Raw genomic sequence first — 13,084 nt, forward strand, 5'->3', positions numbered from 1 at the left:
GAGGCAGGGAGTAATAGAGACAGGCAAAGACATGGACAGACAGAGATGATGGAAAGAGAGAGACAGTCAGACAGATAGTCTGAGAGAATCCCTTTGGAACAGAACTTGACATCGTGAGAAAGAGACAGATTGAGAGACAGAGACAAACAAAGTAAAAGGGACAGACAGAGTGAATCAGAGAGAGGCAGACTGAGAGAGACAAAGATTCAAATACACAAACACATACACAGCTCTCTAAAGGGAGAGAGAGGCAGAGACTTAGCGACACAGATACATTGCACACTATCATTTCATTATCTGCTCAGAGTGTCACCGAGTTACAGAAAAATGCAAATGCAACAGATGAAATTCGGGTATCACTGAGCAGGATGGGAAAAAAATCTTTGTTTAATTAAGCAATCAGCAGGAGTGGGATACGAACCCACGAGCGTAAAAACCCATTGGATCACCAGCCCAACGCCTTAACCTCTCGGCCATCCTGGTCCCGTCAGCAATTGGATTCTGTCTCTGTGAGAATCTGGGCTTCATCTCCACCCCCACAGCCACACACATGCACATCGGGTTTCAGGGACCATTTCCGATCATTTTTAGCAATATTGACACGGGGGCAACTCTCCTATTCTTTTTGAAGTAATGCTCTGGGACCTCTCACATCCAACGAGTGCGCAGACGGAGCTTCAATTTAACATTTCATCCGAATGTCAACAGCTTCAACAATGCAAAATTCCCCAAGTCCTGCAGTTGAGTGTTCGCAAAGATTATATGCTCAAGTCTCAGGAGTGCGACTTGAACACACAAACTCCTGATTCAGTCGAGAATGCTGCCACTGAACCAAAGCTGAGACAAAAGTTCACAGCCGTATTACTTTCCCCAAGTCTTTTTTTTTAAGTTCCAGGACATACCAAATTCACGGTGATGATTTCCACAGACAGTTGCACATACACAGAGACATATATACAGATAGACAGACACAGAGACACAGTCGATTCAATCTCTCCTCATATGTCAGTCCTGCCATCCCGGGAATCAGTCAGGTAAACCTTTGCTGCACTCCCTCAATAGCAAGAAAGACCTTCCTCAGATTACGAGACCAAAACTGAACACAATATTCCAGGTGAGGTCTCACAAAGGTCCTGTACAACTGCAGTAAGACCTCCCTGCGCCGATACGCAAATCCCCTAGCTATGAAGGCAAACATACCATTTGCCTTCTTCACTGCCTGCTGGAACTGCATGCCAGCTTTCAATGACTGATGTACCATGACACCCAGGTCTCGTTGCAGCTCCCGTTTTCCAAATCTGCTGCCATACAGATAATATTCTGCCTTCGTGTTTTTGCCACTAAAGTGGATAACCTCATATTTATCCACATTATACTGCATCTGCCATGCATTTGCCCTCTCACCTAACCGGTCCAAGTCACCCTGCAGCCTGTTAGCGTCCTCCTCACAGCTCACACCGCCATCCTGTTAGTATCATCTGCAAACTTGAAGATATTACACTCAATTCCTTCATCTAAATCATTAATGTATATTGTAAATAGCTGGGATCCCAGCACTGAGCGCTGTGGCACCCCACTAGTCACTGCCTGCTTTTCTGAAAAGGACCGTTTATCCCGACTCTCTGCTTTCTGTCTGCCAACCAGTTCTCTATCCACGTCAGTACATTACCCCCAATACCATGTGCTTTAACTTTGCACACCAATACGTGAGTGGGACCTTGTTGAAAGCCTTTTGAAAGTCCAAATACACCACATCCACTGGTTGCCCTTGTCCATTATACTAGCTACATCCTCAAATAATTCCAGAAGTTTTGTCGAGCTTGATTTCCCATTCATATATTCATGCAGCTTGGACCGATCCTGTCACTGCTTTCCAAATGCGCTGCTATTTCATCTTTAATAAATTGATTCGTACATTTTCCCCACTACTGATGTCAGGCTAACCGGTCTGTAATTATCCGCTTTCTATCTCCCTCCTTTTTTAAAATGTGGTGTTACATTATTTACCCTTCAGTTCATATGAACTGATCTAGAGTCGATAGACTGTTCGAAAATGATCATCCGCTATTTCTAGGGCCACTTCCTTAAGTACTTTCCAATGCAGACTATCAGGCCCCGGGGATTTATCGGCCTTCAATCCCATCAATTTCCCGAACACAATTACCTGACTGATAAGGATTTCCTTCAGTTCCTCCTTCTCGCTAGATCCTTGGTGCCCTCGTATTTCTGGAAGGTTATGCGTTTCTTCCTTCGTGAAGACAGAACCAAAGTGATTGTTCAACTCGTCTACAATTGCCTTCTTCCCCATTATAAATTCACCTGAATCTGATTGCAAGGGACCTACGTTTGTCTTCTCTAATCTTTTTGTCTTCACATATCTATCGAACTTTATTATGTTCCCAGCAAGATTCCTCTCATAATCTATGTTCCCCCTCCTAATTAAACCCTTTGTCCTCCTCTGCCGAATTCTAAATTCCTTCCAGTCCTCAGGTTGAAGCTTTTTCTGGCCAATTTATATGCCTCTTCCCTGGATTTAACACTATCCTTAATTTCCTTTGTTAGCCACGGTTGAGCCACATTCCCCATTTTATTTTTACTCCAGACAGGGAAATACAATTGTTGAAGTTCATCCATTTGATCTTTAAATGTTTGCCATGGCCTATCCACCTTCAACCCTTTAAGTATCATTCGCCAGTCTATTCTAGCAAATTCACGCCTCATACCATCGAAGTTATCTTTCCTTAAATTCAGGACCCTAGTCTCTCAATTAACTGTGTCACTCGCCACCTTAATAAAGAATTCTACCTTATTATGGTCACTCTTTCCCAAGGGGCCTCGCACAACAAGATTGCTAATTGGTCCTTCTCATTACACATCACCCAGTCTAGGATGGCCAGCCCACTAGATGATCCCTCGATATACTGAGTGAGAAAACCATCCCGAATACGCTCGAGGAAATACACCTCCACCATATTGCTACCTGTTTGGTTAGCCCAATCTACATGTAAAGTAAAGTCGCCCTTGATAACAGCTGTATCTTTATGGCACGCATCCCTAATTTCTTGTTTGATGCTGTCCCCAACCTCACTACTACTGTCTGCTGATCTGTACACAACTCCACTTGCGTTTTCTTCCCTTTGGTATTCCGCAGCTCCACCCATTCATATTCCACATCATCCAAGCTAATGTCGTTCCTTACTATTGCCTTAATTTCCTCACTATTGCCCTAATTTCCTCTTTAACCAGCAACGCTACCCTACCACCTTTTCATTTCTGTCTATGCTTCCTGAATGTTGAATTCCCAGCCTTGGTCACCCTGGAGCCATGTCTCCGTGATGTCAATTATTTCATATTCAGTAATTGCTGCTTGTGCAGTTAATTCGTCCAGCTTATTACGAATACTCCTCGCAATGAGGCACAGAGCCTCCAGGCTTGTTATTTTAACACACGTTGACCCTTTAGAATTTTGCTGTAAAGTGGCCCTATTTGATTTTTGCCGTGGGTTTCTCTGCCCTCCACCCTTTACTTTTATTCTTTCACTTCTGCGCCCATTCTACTTCCCTCTGTCTCCCGTCGCCATGCCATATTACTTTAAACCCTCCCCAGAAACACTAGCATGCACTCCCCCTTGAACATTGGTTCTGGTCCTGCCCAGGTGCAGACCGTCCGGTTTCGTTCTGGTCCCACCTCCCGCAGAACCGGTTCCAAAGTCCCAGAACTTGAATCCCTCCCATCTGCACCACACTTCAAGCCACGTATTCATCTGAGATATCCTGCGATTGCTGCTCCGACTAGCAGGTGGCGCTGGTAGCAATTATGAGTTTGCGACCTTTGAAATCCTACTTTTTAATTTAACTCCTAGCTCCCTGAATTCAGCTTGTTGGTCCTCAGACACATTGAGTCAGAGACTCAAACACGTAAAGATATACAGAGCTCTCTAAAGACATAGAGTGAGAGGCACTTCACAATCCCATTTCTTGGTCAGTTGAGAATGTGACAGAGGGTATCACTGAGCAGGATGGGAGAAAATCGGTGTTAAATTCAAGAGTTACCAGGAGTGGGGTTCGAACCCACGTAAATATAAACCCATTGGATCTTAAATGCAACGACTTATACACTCGGCCATTCTGGACTTGTGAACCTTCACATTCTGTCTCTGTGAGAATCTGGGCTTGAGCTCCACCCTCACAGACACACGCATACACACAGGTTTTCAGTGAGCATTTCAGAATATTTATATAAAAGTGACATGGGGGCAACTCAGTACTCTTTATCGAATAATGCTGTCGGAACATTGACATTCACCCGAGAGTGCAGATGGAGCTTCAATTTAACATTTCATCCGAAAGTCAACATCTTCAACAATGCAAAATTCCCCAAGTACTGCACTTGAGTCTCAACCAAGATTATATGCTCAAGTCTCAGGAGTGGGACTTGAAGTCGAAAATGCTGTCGCTGAAGCAAAGCCGATATCAAATGTCACAACCGTATTATTTTCCCCAAATCTTTTTTTAAAGTTCCAGGACATACCAAATTCATGGTGATGATATCCGCAGACAGTTGCGCATACACAGAGACATATACACAGATAGACAGACACAGAGACACACACACAGATAGACAGACACAGAGACACACACGCATACATAACCAAAAATATAGATGCACCAATGGACATACACAGAGTGCCTTAGACATATAGAGGGATAGACAGGCTGAATCACTGTCGCTAATTTAGCTGATTTTTGCGTTTTTCTATCCGTATGTATCGTAAATATTGCAGATTAATGAAAATGAGAATAACATGTCAGTGTTGAAAGGTGTGGGACGTTATTCCATCCAACTCAGGATCCGTTTTGCAGGGACCTGGTTAAAGTCTGAAATTGAATGAAAAATGCTGGAATCCGTAGTCGGCAGGATTCGAACCTGCGCGGGTAAACTCCAATGGATATCTAGTCCATCGCCTTAACCACTCGGCCACGATTACTGCGTCTGTGTGTTTTTAAATGTTACTAAGATATAACTCAATCATCCATCTCTCTGCATCAGAACACCACAGAGTCCTGAAAAAGTCTCCGTTTCCTAAAAATCTGGAAGAGCCAATATCGTCTTGCTGTATTTTTACTCTTCTATGTTGCTCTGGAACTTTTAATATGAATCTATACCGAATAACAGAAGTACAATTCTACATTTAGAAAATGCTTCCTCCCGCATGACAGGTGGGGATACTCACGACTATACTAACGAGGTACTGACGGGTGTAGATTTTGAGATAGCAGGAATCGAGCTGTGAAAAGAACTAGACACCATGAGAAAGAGACAGACACATTGAGAGACAGATACAAAAACAGGAACAGGGAGAGACAGACAGCGAGCTAGAGAAATAGAGAGAGAGCAAGTGTGAGACTGAGAGGGATAGGCAGACTGAGTGAAACAAAGACTCAAACACACACATACACAGATATGTGTGTGTGTGTGCTCCATAAAGAGAGGGAGGCAAAGAGTACAGGAAAGCCAGAGACAAAGACAAAGACATGGAAAAAGGGAGCGTCAAAGAGAGAGAGAGAGAGATAGTGAGAGGTGAGAGCGAGAGACAGAGATAAAAACAGAAAATGATGGAAATACTCAACAGGTTAGAGACAGGGTCGAACAGAGACAGGCAAAGAGAAACAGACAGGCAGAGACATAGACAGACAGTAATGATGGGAAAGAGAGAGACAGTCAGACGGAGAGACTGAGATAATCCCTTTGGATCAGAACTGGACACTGTGAGAAAGACACGGGCAGATTGAGAGATCGAGACAAACAGAAAAACAGGGAAAGACAGAGTGAGTCAGAGAGAGGCAGCGTGAGGGACACAAAGACTCAAACACGCAAACACATGCACAGATCTCTAAAGAGACAGAGGTAGAGAGTGAGGCAGAGACTGAGAGACACAGATACATTTCACGATTCCATTTCTTTATCGGTTCAGAATGTCATAGAGTTACAGTAAAATGCAGATTCAACAGATTCTTACTGCAGTTGTACAGGGCCTTGGTGAGGCCTCACATGGAATATTGTGTTCAGTTTTGGTCTCATAATCTGAGGAAGGACGTTCTTGCTATTGAGGGAGTGCAGCGAAGGTTCACCAGACTGATTCCCGGGATGGCCGGACTATCATATGAGGAGAGACTGGATCAACTGGATTTTTATATATTGGAGTTGAGAAGGATGAGAGGGGATTTCATAGAAACATAAGGATTCTGGCGGGACGGGACAGGTTAGATGCGGGTAGCTTGTTCCCGATTTTGGGGAAGTCCAGAACCAGGGGACACAGCCTTAGGACAGCCATGTCTCCGTGGTGCCAATTATATCATATTCATTAATTGGTGCCTGTGCAGTTAATTCGTCCACCTTATTACGAATATTCCTCACATGGAGGCACAGAGCCTTCAGGCTTGTCTTTTTAACACACTTTGTCCCTTTAGACTTTTGCTGTAATGTGGCCCTTTTGAAAGGAATGACAAGGGTGTATGCGGTTACAGGAGGATGTGAGGGGAAACAAACATAATACGAGGGGAAGAGTGCATCCGCGATGGACCAGTATGAGATCAAAAAGAATGGAAATATAAGGGGAATATCTTTATCCATGTGCCGGAGAGAAGGGAGTCTAACTATATGCCCTCACCCAGTGGGAGACGGGAGCAAGGATAGCTGCGGGTTTGACAATACTACGGAAGGATGTGTCATGGGAATAAACCCTGCCCGAACCGAACCCACACATTACACCTATCATGGGCGAGGAGAATATTGTGTGGTAACTAGCCTGGGAACTTACGTTACTCCAAGACTGTCGGTGGCAGTGGGAAGAGCAAACATGACATGCCAGGAAGACAATGACATGAAATATAAGTGATGAGATTAAGCAAGGCATGGATGTTTACATGGAAGAGCAAGCACAATCAATTCACCTGTTACTTGAAGATTTAACTGAGCTCAAGAAATAACATTAAAATATATTAAGAGCTGAAGGAGAAAGCTGAAGAACTGGACAGTGAAATAAAGGATAACCTGAAAAACCCGCCTTGGTACTTGAGATTATACATCCCTGGATAAGGATCCTTTCCCATACCCTAGTGGCAGTAAAGATAGTAATAGCCTTGAGTTGGTTGGTGATGTTATGTAACAAGTGCAAAGACAGGCGAGGCTTACCCGAGTAAAGTTACAAGATAGGGATTCGAATTATATCCCATGTGTTAGTCCTAGTGCAGCTGATAGTGGTGTTGATGCTCCTGGGAGACTGCACAGGCAGATACAAGAGATGCAGGAAGAAGAGGTTGGCCAAGGCCCGTAACCAAGAACGCAGAAAGCCTTTGCTAGATCCAAAGAGGGTTAATCAAACAAAACAAAACGGCATGAACACCTGATCTGAGTCGTGAGTGTCCCAATCCTATCGCCTGATCAACGAAACCGAGGCGGGGGACAGAGGAATCAGGTTAGGATAAGGCAGGGAAAGGAAGATTGTTGTTCATGGTGGGATACTTTTAAGGTCTGGTCACCTGAAGCCTACGCAGTCCTCAAATTGATGTGGCATTTAATTGAGATAATAATGGTACTGGAAGGGACATGTATCGTGATCCAACTATATCTGATGTGTCAGATCAGAGAGATATACAACCACGTGGTTCTAGCCGAACATCAAACAGCCTTGTTAATTATGTAATGTAGGCATGATAGGGAGGCGAATGGTTTTGTAACGCGTTAGGGAAACAACCAAGACCCCCGAGCTTATGCACTGTATGTACAAAAAGAAATATAAATGGCGTGCCAATATCCCAGGGGAATGGTCAGGGGTAGTGTGTAAAGACTCCGCAAAAGATGGAACTACGAGCGATCCCAGGAATATGGACTTGATATCACCATTTCCAGCAGATGGCTCAGAACATATATGTGGTCAGCTGATTATTTAGAAATAATCAGGGATCAACAGGAGGGACTGAAAGGGCAGATTACAAATTGAAATTACAATTAATAATAACAATTGCGATGTTTTAAAATGGAGTTAAGAGGTTTTTAAAATGGATCCCACAGCCTGTTTTCAGACTGTGGGAACCATGTGTGGGATGCCTTCCACAGAGGAGCAGATGTTCCAATTCATAGACCAAAGGCCTTGGGAGCTGGGCACAGACACAGATAACATAGAATTTGAATTGTATAGCAAGATAAGAGTTAATTAAAAAGAATCATAACAACATGTATTTGGAATTGCCAATTAAGGCATATAGAAGCCAGATTGGAGGAAGCGCTGTTCCAATCATGTATTAATCAATCAGCATGTATTAATTTGAACTTACGTATTTACGTAATGCTATAATCTGAAACTGTATAAAGTAATATGTCTCTGGTTCTATCTTCGAGCATTCCTTCAAGGATAGCTTCCCTGCCGGCTTGTATTAATAAAACCTGCATTTACTTTAAGGCTAACAGAATCCTAGTGGTGGGTTAAGTTAACCCTAACAACGTTAGCGAGATCGGGAGAGGTGGAGGGGCTCGAAGAGGTTAGAGAGAGAGGGAGGGGTGTAGGGCTGGAGGAGGTTACATAGATAGGGAAAGGTGTAGGGCTGGAGGAGGTTACAAAGATAGGGAGAGGTGTAGGGGCTCAAGGAGGTTAGAGAGATAGGGAGGGGTGTAGGGCTGGAGGATGTTACAGAGATAGGGACGGGTGTAGGGTCTGGAGGAGGTTACAGAGATAGGTAGGGTTGTAGGGACTGGAGGAGGTTACAGAGATAGGGAGGTAGTAGGGGCTGGAGGAGGTTACAGAGATAGGGAGGGGTGTCGGGACTGGAGAAGGTTACAGAGAGAGGGAAAGTTGTAGGGGCTGGAGGAGGTTACAGAGATAGGGAGGGGTGTCGGGACTGGAGAAGGTTACAGAGAGAGGGAAAGTTGTAGGGGCTGGAGGAGGTTACAGAGATAGGGAGGGGCGGGGCCATCGAGGGGTTTGAACAGGAAGCTGAGAATTTTAAAATCAGCGCCTCACTGGGGCTGAGGAGGGGGGAGAAGTGCAAGAACACAACCCCCTCACTACCTACCCTGCACTAACCCCCATCATCTGTTACATCACCTGGAGTTCCAGCGACACTCCTCCCCCTCTCTCTTGGTGTTTATCTACTCACTGCCTCACTCAAAACTTATCTCCCATTGACAGTCCATGTGAGTGCCCTCGTTGTCCCAGAATTGCTCCCCGTGGACACCGACTGACCTTTCCCGTGCCTCCGCCACCCTCCTCCTGTTCCGTGACGGCCGTCAAATTCAAGTTGTGTTCCAGTCAGCAAGCAAAAGATCGGGGCGGGGGGGAGGGGAGGGTTCATATAAATTAAAACACGTGGTGGGCCGGAGGAAGAGGCTTGCGGGACCGTGTTCGGCCCGCGGGCCGTATGTTTGACACCCCTGATCTATACTGTCAAACCCTGTAAGAATTTTTATGTTTTAAAATGAGATCACCTCTCATTCTTCTAACCTGTACAGAATATAGGCCTAGTCTACTCAATCTCTCCTCACAGGACAATCCCTCCATCCCAGGTATCAGTCTGGCGAACCTTCGTTGCCATCCTCAATGGTAAGTACATCCTTCCTTAGGTAAGCAATCATAACTGTACACAATACTCCAGGTGTCGTCTCAGCAGGGTCCTATATAATTGCAGTAAGATGTCTCGGAGCAAGTTATTATTTAAATGGAGAAAGATTGCAATGTGCCGCAAAACAGCAGGCCCTGGGGTTACTTGTGCATGAAACACTAAAGGATAGTATGCAGGTACAGCAAGTGATCAGGAAGGCCAATTGTTTTTTGACCTTTTTTGCAAAGGGGATGGAGTATAAAAGCGGGGAAGTCTTGCTGCAGCTATAGAAGGTTTTGGTGAGGCCACACCTGGAATACTGAATGCAGTTTTGGTTTCCATATTTAGGAAAGAATATAATTGCTTTGGAGGCAGTTCAGAGAAGGTTCACTAGGTTGATATAAGGGATCAGCAGGTTGAATTATGAGGAAAGGTTGAGTAGTTTTGGCCTCTACTCATTGGAATTCAGAAGAATGAGAGGTGATCTTATCGAAACGTATAAGATGGGGGGAGACTGGAACTAGAGGGCATGATCTTAGAAGAAGGGGCTGCCCATTTAAAACAGATGAGGAGGAATTTCTTCTCTCAGACGGTTGTAAACCTGTCGAACTCGCTGCCTCAGAGAACTGTGGAAGCTGGGATATTGAATAAACTTGAGACAGAAATAGTTTTTTAAATGATAAGGGGGTAAGGGGTTATGGAGTGCTCGCGGGTAAGTGGAGCTGAGTTATGATCAGATCAGCCATGATCTCATTGAATGGCGGAGCAGGCTCGAGGGGCCGTATGGCCTACTCCAGTTCCTATTTCTTATGTTCCTGTTCTTATGTTTACTATTATCCCTCAACTCCTCTTGTAATAAAGGCCGACATACCATTTGTTTTCTTAATTGCTTGCTGTGCCTGCATGTTAACTTTCAGTGATTCGTGTACAAGGACACCAAGATCCCTCTGAACACCAACATTTCCCAATCTCTCACCATTTCAAGTAGCTGTTTCCAGTCCACTTTGGCTAAACCACATCTCAGTTCAGTAAAATTGGCTTTCCCCCAATTGAGAACTTTTATTCCTGGTCTATCTTTGTCCTTTTCCATAACTACCCTAAATCTAAGAGAATTACGATCAATAGCACCAATGCTCTCCCACTGATACCCCTTCCACCTGCCCAGCTTCAATCCCTAATACAAAGTCCAGAACTTCCCCCTCTCTTGCTGGGCTTGCTACATACTGGCTAAAAGGTTCAGCTAGTTGCTGACCCCTCTGCGAAGGGAAATAGGTCCTTCCTATCCACTCTATCTAGGTCCCTCATAATTTTCTACACCTCATTAACGTCTGCCCTCAGCCTCCTCTGTTCCAAAGAAAACAAACTGTTAAGAGGATTGGTGGGCTGGAGAAGGTTACAGAGATAGGGATGGGTGAGAACCTGGAGAGATTTGAACACGAGAATGTGTATTTTAAAGGTTGATGCCACCAGTCATCTCGCCCAGCACAGAATGTAAATCACTACCAACAGGAAGGATGTTACTTTTACTACTGCAAATGCATAATGAGAGGAAATCAATCTCTTTCCCTTTAACTAACAGCGACATGAAAAGAGGGAATGAATGACCTTTAAATACCTGGTACACTTGGAACTGAAGTGTCTGAAACTCATAATAGGAACTCATAAATGGAAATAAAATACTGACAGATGTTAAACTGTTTTGTTGACAAAGGAAATCTCAATTTAACTTTTAAAGATAAATTGTTTAACAGATGTTGAAACATACTCACCCGATGGGCCGACTCAGGATCCACCCCTCAAGCACCGTGATTTGTTGCAGAACACGCTGCACCCTCTGCCCTCCGGCCTCTGACATCTCTTCCTGTTGGTTCCCAGGGCAATCAATCACCACTCGCCAACATTACGCTGCCAGATTAAGTTGTGGGGTTCGGAGGAAGAAATAAAATGAGGCCGTGAATCAGAGTTAAGAAATAAAATTAGAAAAGCATGATTAAATGAACAAGGAGAGACAATATAAACGAAAGGGTACAATCCTAAAGGGGATGCATGAACAGTGAGACCTGCGGGTATATGTGGACAAATCGGTGAAGGTGGCAGGACAGGTTGGGAAAGCAGTTAAAAAAGCTTGCAGGATCCTGGGCATCACAGAGTACAAAAGCAAGGAGGTTATGATGATCCTTTGTAAAACACTGGTTCGGTCTCAACTGGATCATTGTGTCCAATTCTGGGCACCGCAGATTCGGATGTGATGGCCTTAGAGAGGGTGCAGAAAAGATTGACAAGAATGATTCACGAGAATAGGGACTTCAGTTCCGTGGATTGACTGGAGAAGCTGGGGTTGTTCTCCTTGGAGCAGAGAAGGTTGCGAGGAGAATTGATCGAGGTGTTCAAAATCATGAGGGGTCTGGACAGAGTAGATTGAGAGATACTGTTCCCATTGGTGGAGGGGTCGAGAACCAGAGGAGACGGATTTAAAGTGGATGAGAAGAAGAACCAAAGACAATGGAAGAAAAATCTATTTTATGCAGTGAGTCGTTAGGATCTGGAATGCACCGCCTGAAAGGGTATTGGAGGCAGACTCAATCACAGCTTTAAAAAGGGAATTGGATAAGTATCTGAAAGAAAACATTTGCAGGACCGGTGGGAAAGGGCGGGGCAGTGAGACTAGTTGGGAGCCCGCAAGGGCTCGACGAGCCGAATGGCCTTTCGTGCTGTAACCATTCTTTGATTGTGTGAGCAGAACTACTCTGTTCCCTGACTCAATCTAAAGCCTTCCTGATTGTGAACAACTCTGTTAAACCTGTCTACCTCAGCCTTAAATATATTCAATGACCCAGCCTCCACAGCTCTCTGGGGCAGAGAATTCCACAGATTACAACCCTCTGAGAGAAGAAATTCCTCCTCATCTTAGTTTTAAATGGTCTGAGGAGAAAAGCTGCATTTGTAAATGGAACAGGATTTACTGGGATTGCTTTGGGCACTGAACCATGTTCATTCTGGCTGCTCTTGTTTGTTTCCGATTATCTTAATAACCCCTATATATGGGCTGGAGATTAATATCTTGTATAAATGTTGAACAAATTATCTTCGTTTCAAAAACAGTGTGTCGACTTTTTGATTGCTCCATGATCAGAGGAGACTAATTGATGTTCTGTTACCGACTGTTCCATTTTAGTGCTTTTTCTGAATCTAACTTACATCACTTCTCACCTAGTTCACCTTCTATTATATCAAACCCCAAACTTGTTCCGTTTGAGTACACGAGTTGTCGTTGTAATAGACTGAACTGCAGTTTAAACTCAGCTGAAATCCTTTGAACCGCCCCTTTATTGAACTGTCTTGCATAAGATTTGAAATCCGTAACTTTCTGTAACCTGGTTTTTCAACCGATTGAATTTTAAAATGCATCCACACATTTTGCACGTAATAGCCTGTGAAATATTCTGATATTTGTAATTGTCATTGCCACAAACTCAGCTCTCTAGCCA

General features: G+C 44.2%; 1 protein-coding gene and 1 non-coding gene across 2 annotated transcripts in view; both read right to left on the minus strand.

The window, feature by feature from the left end:
* The window catches only part of LOC139235466 (probable G-protein coupled receptor 139), a 62,065-nt gene that overhangs the window by 22,053 nt on the left and 26,928 nt on the right, over positions 1 to 13,084 (minus strand). The window lies entirely within an intron of this gene.
* On the minus strand, positions 4,906 to 4,987 carry trnas-aga (transfer RNA serine (anticodon AGA)). The gene has a single exon. It is a non-coding gene; the product is annotated as a tRNA-Ser (tRNA).

This window comes from Pristiophorus japonicus, chromosome 23 (genome assembly GCF_044704955.1).
Source record: "Pristiophorus japonicus isolate sPriJap1 chromosome 23, sPriJap1.hap1, whole genome shotgun sequence".
NCBI lineage: Eukaryota > Metazoa > Chordata > Chondrichthyes > Pristiophoridae > Pristiophorus > Pristiophorus japonicus.